This window comes from Cricetulus griseus (genome assembly GCF_003668045.3).
Source record: "Cricetulus griseus strain 17A/GY chromosome 1 unlocalized genomic scaffold, alternate assembly CriGri-PICRH-1.0 chr1_1, whole genome shotgun sequence".
In the NCBI taxonomy this organism is placed as follows: Eukaryota; Metazoa; Chordata; class Mammalia; order Rodentia; family Cricetidae; genus Cricetulus; species Cricetulus griseus.
In genome coordinates this window covers 164,848,510-164,861,813 of record NW_023276807.1, presented here as the reverse complement: position 1 = coordinate 164,861,813, position 13,304 = coordinate 164,848,510, and the positions used below count along the sequence as shown (strand labels likewise).

The following is a 13,304-nucleotide window of genomic DNA, read 5'->3' as shown; positions in this document are numbered from 1 at the left end:
AAGGCAGAATGGATTCATCCAGCGATGAGGCAGAATAGTGAAAAGGTTACACTTCCCTTTTACAAGTCTATTAAAAGTTGATGTTCTTTTGCAAAGTGTGCACCATAATAAAATTATTATGTCCCTTTTTTAATGGCAAGGCAGTCATAGGACTGATAAAAATCTCTTCCATAACTTGTTTCAGGTTTAATATAAAATTTCCAGTGTCTTTTATGGCTCACAATGTCTTAGGAAAAGTATGGAACTTGTCTGCAAAAATACCTTTATCCCCAAAGATTTTCCCCAATTACTCCCCTGTGCACCATTCTAGGAAAGTGTGGATTCTATCTTCATGTACAACGTGAAAACCCAGCCCTTCCATCTTTCTCTTAAGAAAGGAGGGACACAATGACTGTGCCTCAGGCAGAGCTCCAGAGAATATCTTATCTATGGTGTGAGTTACTTTGGACTGGGTTTGGCAGATGACTGTTTCAGAGTCTTTGCTTTGTGACATGTGGTAGAAGGCTGTTTTTGGAGTGCAAATGTCTGTCACCACCTCTTTATCTGAGGCAGGCTTCCCATATCACCTTGAAATTGCTGTTGAATCGAAAAGCAGGCTTGCTCCCAGCCAGAATCCACACTAATACCTCCACAGAGAAAACTGAAATGCTGAGGAGCTCCTGCTCCAGGTGGAAGGCTTACCTATAGTTTAAACTAAAAGCGTGGTTCATCATCAGTTAATTTTAAAGATGCTTGCATACATCCAAGTTTTCCCAACCCAAGGTGTTTAGACACGGGAGAGGACTAACGGAGAAATACAGAGTAGTAAGCCATAGTCCCAATGGAGGGAGATGGCAAAAATACATATTGACCACTGAGGGCAAACAAGGAAAAGACCTGGACTCAGGTCACATGATATTGAGTGCAATATCATGCACTCAATTCATTCACTGAAGTTTGTATTGCATTTTAATTATGCACCGCCATTACTGACACATATTTTTATTAATAAAATAAGAAACTTCTTGCTCCTGAGAGGTTTATAGTGTGTTCTGTAGTTACATGAGAGATTATAACCACTCAGGTAAATTCCATGTAAAGGGAGTTAGAGGTGTGCAGAAGAGCAAAGGGATAATGAAGCCTTCAGTAGACAGGGCTTTCAGGGAGGGGGTGGGAGGCAGCTTAATTAGCACTAAATGATGAGCAGGAAGGAAGATGAAGGAGGCCAGGCTCAGAGTGGGCTTCTAGAGGAGGGAAAAGGGCCTTCTCTGAGCTGGCAAAGGAGACGTGGGTGACCCTAGTGAGCTGTACATTGACTTGGTACAGTCAGCCAGGAGAGGTGAGAAATGAGCTGGACACTGAGGCAGGGACCAGGGCAGGAACATCCCTCAGTCATTCCCATGGAGCTCAAGTGTGTTGACAGCTGCTGAGTAACGGTAGTGATTTAACTAGGGGTTAACAAAATGGGGCTTATGTTTAAGAAGATCATTTTTATCCTGATTGGTACAGTGATGGATATTAGCAGAAGAATGGCTAAAGAGCTAGGAGTGTAGTAGGTATAAGGGAGTGAAAAATGGGCTTTAGCTCAGTAGGGATGGGGGAAGAATGGAATCCAGAGATGGCTTCACTGTAATTGTCATCACTAATCTCTACCCAAGAAATGTCTCGTCTAATAAATTTTAAGAGAAATACGTGAAAGTGCTCAATTAACTTTGAAAAGATATGATGCGGTTAGAGAGGCCTTTTATGGATATAATTAAATATTGCTAAATCCGGCTGTTTTAATCTATAAAGCAGAAGGGGAATGAAAATGTCTTTTATTTTTCTGCTGTGATAATTAAAAAGCCCACATAGACTTGTCTTATTTCTAAATTAGTCCTTAGAATATCTCTACTGAGTGAAATGGCATGGCTTGAAGAAAATCCACTAGAAGTGAAATGCCTTTTCCAAAAGGAAAAGCAAATGGGTAACACTTTATATTAGACAGTAGTTTGTTCTGGTTGAGTTTATTTTTTCTCGAGACACAGCCCCGAGCTCCTTATTGCCACCTACTTATCCATCCATATTTTCAAAGAGGATTTTTAATGGTACACTGAGGGTAATATAGATTCCAGAGTGGGCATTATCAACCAGAAACCATTCCCTGCCTCTATATGATTCTGTCCTGCTGAAGTCTTTCACTCCCAGAACCCCCTTTCCTACACCGTAGACTCGATCATTCTAGCAGAAACTTGAGGCCAAGAATTTCATCGTATCATTTGTATCATGTCTTGGACTTTGATTGTTTTTCTTTCTTCTTCTTCTTCTTCTTCTTCTTCTTCTTCTTCTTCTTCTTCTTCTTCTTCTTCTTCTTCTTCTTCTTTTTTTTTTTTTTTTTTGCAAAGTGGGGATTTAGAAATACTAGGTGAATCACTGATGCTTTTGAATGATTAGCATTTTGACAACTTTATGTAGTTTTCCATTGTTGCTTCAATTCTCCGTTGATTTTGCTGAAGGACTCTGGTCAGTGACCCTCTAGGCTATTGTTCTAGTTCTGGACAAGGTTAACATGATTTTATATAGACGTGCTGCTAACAACTAAGGCTGGCAGCCAATACCCATGCAATTGTGTCATCACCTTAAATAGCTGATTTCTCTTCACAGAAGGGCAGTATTTTAATAATTTATGTGCTAGTGGGATTTACAAATTGCTATAAATTTAGAACCACAATGTTGTCTACTATTTGGGTAGTCGTCTTGTATGTTCATGTGGAGTAAGATGCTGGGGTTGTCGGCCAGTTACAACTAGGTCAGCAGAAAGAAGTCTCTATATCAGAGTTTGTCAGCTCAGAACCTAGACCCATTCAAAGAAATCAGTGATGAAAAAAAAAAAAAGATCTGGGATAAAAATAACTAGGCACTTAACTTGCTAAATATTTGGGAATTAAAAGCCTGTTTAAGCAGGGCGTTGGTGGCACACGCCTTTAATCCCAGCACTTGGGAGGCAGAGGCAGGCGGATCTCTGTGAGTTCGAGGCCAGCCTGGTCTCTGGAGCGAGTGCCAGAATAGGCTCCAAAGCTACACACAGAAACCCTGTCTTGAAAAAACCAAAAAAAAGAAAACAGTTGGGTGGTGGTGGCACACATCTTTAATGCCAACACTTGGAAGGCAGAGGCAGGCTGATCTCTATAAGTTCGAGACCAGCCTGGTCTACAAGAGTTAGAGCCAGGACAGCCTCCAAAGCCACAGAGAAACCCTGTCACCAAAAACAAAAAACAAACAAACAAACAAAAAAGCTGTTAAAGTTGATGTGAAAACAGGATACTCTCTTCTAAAGATGGTAAAGTGTGTTCAAACTAGTTTCCCTTAGTGCAGCTGTAACTGTGGTTCAGGATCTCTGTGGTTTTGTAGCCCACACTCTACACTGATGCTTGTTGAGAAGCATAGATCTCTGTTATATCTCAGGGATGATGCACTATTACTGACTCAGGTATTGATAAAAACAATGAAGGCCCTCAGTCCCCTGCCCACTTTCCTTCTGTTTTGTGGCTGTAGCAGTGGTGTGAGTGATACAGGCTTTGGCTGGCTGACTCAGCAGCATCTGTGTGTAGTGTGTTGACTTTCACACAACTCTTCTTCAGTTCCTTTATAGGTTTTGTAAGCTCTTGCAAAGGCTGGTATGTTCTTTAGGCCAGGAGAAAAATCTAACCAGGAGCTCTTGCTCTTCTGAACTGTAAAGGACTCTTGCCTGGCATCTATCCACACATGGTTTTCACACCACACACACTGCTGAACTGATCCATTGTACTCATGCCTCTCTCCTAAATCTGCTCTTTCAAGTTCCTCTGGAACACAGACTCAGTTTTATTATCTGTGTGCAGACAAAGTGACACCACTGGCAGTATGATTTGTAAATGTCACTTGAGATCTGCTCCCCTGTGCTGTGCTGAGAAAACACTTCACTATTTTCTCAGTCTCATCTGAGCCTTATAAACACTCTAGGAAAGGATGAATATCCTCCAGGAGTCTTGCTGTCCTCATCTAAATGAGCATTACTCATCTTGTGACACACACACACACACACACACACACACACACACACACACACACACACTACTTCTCCCCTGGGTCCAATACTCACACATCTCCCTCCACTCTTGTCCTTGGGGGCTGTGGGCAGGGTGCCTGAGATTTCCTTTGAAGATGTATAATATAATATAATATCTTAGATATCTTCCAGAAACTTCTTATCATTTTTATAATAAAAATTCAAGCAGTCATTAAACTTTACAGAGCTCTAAGTCGTGCTGTCCCAGATGGTGTCACAGCTGTGTAGTAAGAGAGGCAGCTTCTGTTACCAACCACCAAGCACTCATGATAGAATGTACACACTCTCATGGACACACACACAAGCTCCTAAGTAAAGGCACCTTGTACTCAGATGGTCTGTTTCATCCTGCACATTTTGGTGACAACAATAATAAACCAACTTGTTTTTTATGACTGAAGTTTAGAAAGTATTTCTCTACTTAATTTGACAACTGTCTACATTCTGGCCATCTTTTCTGTGTCAGTGCTTATCTGTGATTCACCAGTATTTGGCCTCCTTGTGTTTCTCTGATCATGCTGAGCAAGCTCTTCCTTTGAAGGTTTTACGTTGCAGTTCTTCTTGGAACATTTTTCCTCCCTGATGTGCATCTGGCTCTCATTATCAACCCAATAGTCTTCTCACAGGCTTCTTTACTAAGAACTCTCTGTGACTGTCCTCTTTAAACAATACCCAAGGATACGCTAGCCTAGGCATCCGTTTTGTCTCTTATTGCTGCTTGGCATAATATATTTCTTTTGTCATTTATTGCTGTTCACCATGACCTGGGTTCCTTGAATCTTAAAACCTGACCGGGGCAACCAGGGAATGAAGAAATACTGATGCACAGACATGTGTACAGAAAAGTTAGGGTCAGGTGGTGTGCGTGGTGTGTGCACACTCTGGTGTATAGGCACTGCTACAACCCAGAACCTCAGTGTTGTTTATCAGGGGAGAAGGAGGGGTTAGCCATTCTCAGTAGGAGGTTTCTGTAGGAGTCTTAGTGTATTGTGATGAAACACCATGACCAAAAGCAACTTGGTGAGGTAAGAGTTTATTTGTCTTATAATTTCCATATAACAGCTCATTGTCAAAGGAAGTCAGGACAGGAACTCAAACAGGGCAGGAACCTGGAGGCAGAAACTGATGCAGAGACCATGGAAGGGGACTGCTCACTGGCTTGCTCCCCATGGCTTGCTCAGTCTGCTTTCTTACAGAACCCAGGACCACCAGTCCAGGGATGGCACCACCCACAATGGGCTTGGCCCTCCCCCTCTGGAGAAGCATCTGAGACTCAAATGTAGATCCACAGCCAGGAATCAGAGATCATACTGGGGGTGTCATGAGTCTTTGGAATCCTTCAAGCCCACCCATCTACCCCCATAAGACCAAACCTCTTAGTCCTTCCCAAATAGGTCTACCAACTGGGGACCAAGGATGCAAGCCTGTGTCTATGAGGGCCATTTTTACTCAAACCACCACACCATGTGATTCTGATGCCCCACTGAGATCCACAACTCTGCTCTCTTCCCTTATGCTGGAATAATACAAGTTCTGCCTTTTGCCTAGGTAACAGGACTTTTATGGTTTGAACTTTGTGTAACAGCTCAAAGGAGTTTTAAATTATATTGAAGCCCAGGGAGGTGAAATTCTAGGATGATTATCATGTAGCAGTTGTTTGATAAATATATGTGAAATGAATGAATGAAGAGCAGACGGATGATGTGGGCAAATGTGGTTGGTAGTGCAAGTGATAAGTGTTTTCAGGTAAAGAAGCAGAAAAAATTTACTGGGGCAGTAAAGACAATCTCCATTTCTAACACATTACTAAATTTTGATAGGAAAGTCTAAGACGTTCCTAAGCCTACTGTTTCCATTAGGGTCTCTATTTGCTATGAAGAGATACCATGATCCCTTTTATAAAGGAAAACATTTAATTGAAGTGATGGCTTAGAGTTTCAAAGGTTTAGTTCATTATCATCATGGTGGGGAGCATGGTAGCTGGGAGTAGTGCAGAGTGGCGACAGACATGGTGCTAGCTACATCTTGATCAGAAGTCAACAGGAAAAGGTCTGAAATACTTGGCGAAATATTGAGTGTCACTCAAAGCCTGTCTTCACAGTGACATACTTCCTCCAACAAGACCACACCCACTCCAACCTCCCATTAATGCTATTCCCTTTGGGGCCCATTTTTTTTTCAAATCATCACAAGGACATCTGAAAAACAAACTGCAGAATAAAAAGTAGGAAAAAATTACTTGACTTCATCCAAACTTCTAGAGCATTTTCTCATTAAGCCTTTTAATTACACTCAGTTCACACAATAATTAAAATGTACCTTGCTGGCTTTTGAAGGGTCCCCTGGTCCTTTAGTGCTGTGATATCTGCTAGCAGTGATTGCTTGCTTTGTTTATGAAATGCTTTAGGAGACACAGTGCACTCCACAATGAAGTTTTCAATAGAAGTTTGTTGATATACCTGGCAGTGAGCACTTAGAATTAGTTTTCTCTTTAAAGATGTGGGATTATTTCATTGCAAACCAAGTAGCTTGCACAAGGACACCATTCAAGCCCCATGCTGTGGTGGTCTGAATCCCACATTTGGTCCATTTCTCCTTTGTCCCTTTCCTGTACTCTATGATTGAGTGACATCGAAGTCTCCCTTGCTCTCTCTGCTGCAAGGCTGCCTTTGACTACAGGGTATAGATCTCATGTTCACTGACACTCCTGTTCTTTCAAATGTACAATAGTGATTTCAGTCTACAAAGACATACAATCCACAGAAGGGTGTGATGTGCTTTCCTTAATATCTGTATACGTGAAGGACACCTAGGTGAAGGACAGAACTTAGTTTTGTTACTGTGTAAGGGATGAGAAGAGTGTTATGAATCATAGCTGTGCCATCTTTGTTCTGCCACTGCAGAAGAACCTGGGGCCTGGGGCCTGGGCATTGGCATTTCCCATGCTACCAGGTGATGCATATGCACAGCCATGGCTGAGAGAGCTTGCCTTTGAACTATTTGATGACAATTACAAAACTGGAGGATTCCTCCCTTGCTGTGCCCTCTTTTCTACAACCATAAGGTGGCAGTAGCACAGTACAATGACTATCCTGGTCCTGGCCTGAAGTAGACACCGAACTGGAATCTGTGATTCTAATTAACAGCATTTGGAGGCCCTCATCCAGCTGAAGATAGTATTAACCTTTCCCATAGTATTCTGTGTTGATTTGTTTGCCCAATAAAACTTTACCTAAAACATCCTTATTTCAAGGAATTAAACAGAGAGGAACCATATCATTAACCCAGAGTTAGTGAAAAGCCAAAGATGTCCTGAAAATTTATATTCAAATAGGTGTGGGTTAAAATGCTGACAGGATGTTTGATCTTTGAGTTTCACATGAACCCCTGGGTAAGAGGGTTGGCAGGGAGGCAAATAAGGCACTGTGTGAAAATCAGCTTCTTGGAAATGCTCACAGGATGATGAAGATGTTGGGGAGAAAACTGATGATAGAGTCAGTTATAGAAAGCCCAGACACAAAACTAGGACAGCACTCTGATTGGATGTTTGTTTCTGGATTTGGGTCTCTTCTTCTGTGTGTTCCCTACCAGCTTCTTCAGAACATTATGAAGTAATTAACATACTCCATCTGTTCTCATTTCAAAGAAGAAAGTCAATACCAACTTCAAACAGTTTCATTTCTTCCCTTAGCCTGGAGATGTCATCCATCTTTGTACTCTTGCTTCTACTTGTTCATGATAAACCACCTGTTTCATTTCTCAGGCTTTGAAACTTCCATCTCCAAAAGTGTTAGGGGCTTCCATGTGGCAAGATCAAGGGGAATTGGCTGTTTGCATATTTGCCCTTTGCTCAATAGAGGCTGACATCCAATGCCCAGGCCCCAGGCTCCAGGTTCTTCTGCCGTGGCAGAACAAAGATGGCACAGCTATGATTCATAACACTCTTCTCATCCCTTACACAGTAACAAAGCTAAGTTCTATCCTTCACCTAGGTGTCCTTCACGTATACAGATAGTAAGGAAAGCACATCACACCCTTCTGTGGATTGTATGTCTTTGTAGACTGAAATCTTTATTGTGCATTTGAAAGAACAGGAGTGTCAGTGAACATGAGATCTATACCCTGTAGTCAAGGGCAGCCTTGCAGCAGAGAGAGCAAGGGAGACTTCGATGTCACTCAATCATAGAGTACCGGAAAGGGACAAAAGAGAAATGGACCAAATGTGGGTTCAGACCACCACAGCATGGGGCTTGAATGGTGTCCTTGTGCAAGCCACTTGGTTTACAATGAAAGCATCCCACATCTTGCTTTAAAGAGAAAACTAATTCTAAGTGCTCACTGCCAGGTATGTCAACAAACTTCTATTGAAAACTCCATTGTGGAGTGCACTGTCTCCTAAAGTGTTTCATAAAGAATGCAAGCAGTCACTGCTAGCAGACATCACACAACTGGACACTCACCAAACTGTCTTCCATAATGTACATGAAACTACCCAAACCAGTATTTATTTAGAAGATTAGGATTCTTAGAAGATTAGGAATTGACATGTGACACACTATAGAGAAGTTTTATTTAAATATATGGTATACAATTAAGTGAGAAGAAAAAGAAAATTTCACCTTGCAGTGATCAAATAGAGAAGGAGAAGGCAGTGATTAAAGAGTTCCCTTCAGGAAGAAGTGATTCCCACCATCAAGCCCAGCATAGAATGATGACTGTGCTCCCCAACCCAGCTGGATGTGGGGATTTGTACTTGTCTACACTATTTCTTCCAGGAGCTAAGTCTTAAATTCTTTTTTTAAAAAGGTTTATTTTCATTTATGTGTATGTATATCCGTGTCTTTCTCTCTGTGTGTGTTGTATGTGTTTGTGGGTATCCATGGGGGCCAGTGCAGATGTTAGATCCCCTGGAGACAGAGTTACAGGTGACACCAAGCCATCTGATGTGCTGCTGAAATCTGAACTTGAGCCCTTTCGAAGAGCAGTTATCTCTCAGAACTCCGATTTAGTCATTTCCCCAATTCTGAGTTCTACATTCTGAAAAGTTGAAAAATTGCAAGAAAATGCTGACATGCCATCTTGGAGAAGCAAATCTTGGAGCTGCAATAGTTTAAGCCTGAGTTACAGATAAATATCGAAAGGCAAAATCATTAATCTATGCTTAATTTGTCATGCAATTATGTATCTGAGATCTCTAACATAGTATCTCACAACATCCCAATTTGCTTTCCAACTCATCATACTTAACATAGTGAGGGTAGGAAAGTCTACTAATAACTAAAAAGACGGTGAGCATGAAGTGGTATTCTTTTGGCAATAGTGGGAAATGTGGTCACCACATTGGCTATGTTCCTATGCTCTTTTAAAATTTAATTTATTTTTATAATAAACTCCACTATACCTGGATAATTCTTTACATTTGGATTCTAATAAAAATTATATCATTAGTCATGTGACTTCAAGTTATATATTTGAAAATTCACTGTAGTTTCTTGACTGTGAGGATTGTTAAATTGTGTATAAGCATCCTAGACAACTATGGCTCCTCAGGAAATAAAGGAGCTTAATTCTAAATAGAAAGAGACTAATGATCATCATTTCCAACATCTCAAAGAAAATAGAGAAAGTGTAAGACCTGACTATTTTCTCCTATTCATTTTTCTTTTAGTCCTATGCAGTATCAATATTGGTATTGAAGATATTTCATTATATTCTCCAACATTTTAGGCACTGTCTCAAATTTAATAAGATCTTTCTGTACATGGTAGCAGTTTTGAAGAATGGAAAACTCTTTACGTGTGAGCTCATTGAGTTTGGCTGTCAAATTATTCCACTGTGAAATCTCATTTTTAAGTTCATGTTCAGTATGAGTCTTAGTTTCTTGTCTAGTTGATATGAGAAAATATCAATAAATATTCTGACAGAAGCCACTTAAGCCTTTATTCTGATTCTGCCTTCTGGTTCAAGGATACAGTCCATCATGGAGTGCAGTCAAGGGGCAAGGAGCCTGAAGAAGCTTGTTGTGTTATATTGGCCCTTAGGAGCAGGGATTAATGGATACATCCCAATATTCAGCTTTTTTTTTCTTTATTTGCCACAGGCCAGGACCCCTGCCCACAGGATGGTCCTACACACAATTAAGAAGGGGCTTTCACTTCAAAACAATTCCCTAAAGGCATGCAAAGATGTTCATCACCCCAGCTGATTCTAGATCCTGTCAAGTTGACAATTAACACTAACCATTACACCACCTAAGATTTTTATTGAATAAATGAATTTATTAGGTTAATAAATGGATGATGATTTTACTAACTCATAAGGAGGCCTTGGCTCTACCCTACAACCCTAGGGAGAATGCCTAAAACACTAACTGTGCTAAGTCTGGGGACTAGAGAATTGACAGTGCAATGAGACCTTCCGGGGAAAGGACCTTCTCCTTCAAACTAAAAAGGACTTGCAAAAGAACACATTGATTTCCTGTAGCGTGAATCTAATTGGTCTTAATAATAAAAACTGAAAGTCTGACTCTCCACAGGTCCCCATTTTTTGGGGGGGAGATTGTCCTTGTTCCTTGTTTCTTTTTTATGTAGGATTTTACCTACCAAAGGAAAATCCTTCCCACTTACTAAGATTGAGAAAGAGAATAACCCACTAACACACACCAAAGATCCCCTTTGCAAGTGAAGGCTGGGCTATTAAGGAACATCATGTGTTGATGACTGCTTCCTAAGAACAAGTGCATGTCTGTGTCCGCTATGACTCTACTGTCTTTTGATTATTGCCAAGAGCTCTTTTATACTGTCATTTAGTTGACATGTTTGTGCAAATGCACCCTTCCATGGTAGGTGACATTTGCTTCCTCTCTTCAGGAAAACATCAAATCAAAACAAAACCCCAAACTTATTTTTTTAAAACAGGGGACTCATATGTTAGAACAGCAACCTTAAACACAAAGGCGTTTAAAGCATCCCTCTTGATTTATTGGAAGCAAAGATTCTAGACTTAGCACTTTGCTTCTCTTTGTAGTTTGCGGTTAGAGTCTGTGTGCTTAGTGCTTCGGACACCAGTCACATCTGCACACCGAAACTCCAAGAATAGCTTTGTTGCAGAAAATGACATTTATGAGATTTGGCAGGAACTAGACTCTTGAGTCATGTTCAATTTTGAAAGCTGAATGGAAAAATCTCCTTTGAGGGAAGCCAGTTACACAGCATCCTGAGCTTGGTCTTTTGTGGGAGGATTGAGGAGCCAGGGAAGTACAGAATCCTGGGGGCTCCAAAGGTTTGAGAGTGCTGTCTTGTAGGCCTAATACAGCCTCACACCTTCCCAAGGAGAGGTCAGGGAGAGATAGAGCAGACAGTCTGCCATGTGGCAAAATACCTCTTCAAACCCAGACTCTGCTTTGCTTAGCTTACTTTAGAGCAGTCTCAAGAATATTCAACATAGCTCCCATTTTACCCCCCCCCCAGGAAATTGTAGTGATAGTTTGTTTGTGATCTAACAAATAAAGCTTGCTCAAAGATCAAAGGATGGAGCTACCCACTAGTTAACCACAGAGGCCAGGCAGTAGTGACATACACCTTTAATCCCAGCACTTGGGATCTCCTGACTTTCATCCCAGTACTTGTGGGGCACACGCCTTTAATCCCAGCACTAGGAAGGTGGAGACAGGAAATGATATGGCTGAGTAGAGAGAGGAATATATGGCAGGAAGAGATAGGAGCTCAGCCCATTCAGTCTGGGGATTCAGTAGACATCGGAAGTTTCTCTAGTGGCTGGCTCCTTTACTTCTCTGATCTTTCAGCATTTACCCCAATATCTGACTCCCAGTTTTTATTATTAAGACCAATTAGATTCACGCTACAGGAAATCAATGTGTTCCTTTGCAAGTCCTTTTTAGTTTGAAGGAGAAGGTCCTTTCCCCGGAAGGTCTCATTGCACTGTCAATTCTCTAGTCCCCAGACTTAGCACAGTTAGTGTTTTAGGTATTCTCCCTAGGGTTGTGGGGTAGAGCCAAGGCCTCCTTATGCTTCCCTGTCAGTGTGCTGACCACTTAGCAGCACTGCTCTGCTGGCTGTATTCTAATAGGTGGGAGTTCCTCTGATTCTGTAACTCTTTTAGTTTCTCCAAAGACAATTGTTTTTTGAGTACCAGACAAGAATGGGTTCTAGGTGTCCTCATCTTGATGGTAACAGAAATGCTGTAATTTCTTCTGTACTGTTAGGTTCTGGATAACATTTTTCCTCTTATCTGCCTTCCTCCACCTTACGCTGATGTCCTCTTCCAAGATTTGTTTGCCTTTCTATGTCACATCACTCAAGTTGGAGCTTTATAGATGAATATGGAATCTGAAATAGGTTATTAACTGTTAATTTATTGGGAAATATATACTCACTACGAGGAACCAGTAACCAGGATTGGTGCTCTGAGCAGTCCGGTCTCGAGTTCTTCCCAATGCTGGCTGAACCAGAGAGAGAGAGAGAGAGAGAGAGAGAGAGAGAGAGAGAGAGAGAGAGAGAGAGAGAGAGAGAGAGAGAGAGCGTGCCTGGCTCTCCCTCACCCTTATCTACACCCTCCTATATACAGCAGTACCTGTAATCAGGGTCTCTCCCTACAGAGCTTTCTAATTAATATGGTGGATTTCCCTGAGTCCACATATTCGGAACAAGAGGAGAGATAGTTTATATGAAAACTGCCATCTTAGTAAGTGTGTTACTGTGGAAACTTTCTGTCCTGCTTAAAACTCCATACAGGAAGAATGGTGACATCATTAAGTCAGGCTGAAGTCTCCTCAGAAAGTACAACCCAGGGGCCACTCAGGGGTTTTTGGTGACCCCCCTTCTATAGTAAACTAGAAACTGCTTCTGCCTGGAGGGGAGTGAGTAGAACCATTTCAAGACAGGGTGCTATGCTACGTCTAAAGCATATTATAATATCTCAAGAAAAATAAAAGGTTAATTTACTCCAAATCCTTCTGTGCATTGGGAACTTAAGCTGTGTTTTCCTGAGCAACATAGGAGAGTCTTTAAAGTAGCTTGAAAATGAATCAAGGCCTGTTGATCTGGGAGAGTTTCAGTGCAGGCTTCGTGATCAGAGAACATTGATTCTGGGTCTTTGCAAGCAAATATTCAATACAGCCCCTTGTCCCTCTTTGGGGGTTAGAGATGAAGGCACTGGGAAGTAAAATTTTTAGGTATGAGTTCTGCTGTTTTATTAGCGAGCAATATGTAAGTAAATC

General features: G+C 41.3%; 1 protein-coding gene across 5 annotated transcripts in view; it reads left to right on the top strand.

Annotated features, from left to right (window-relative positions):
• Positions 1–13,304, top strand: part of LOC100754361 (mitogen-activated protein kinase 10) — a 180,787-nt gene that overhangs the window by 148,210 nt on the left and 19,273 nt on the right. The gene's annotated exons all lie outside the window — the stretch shown is intronic.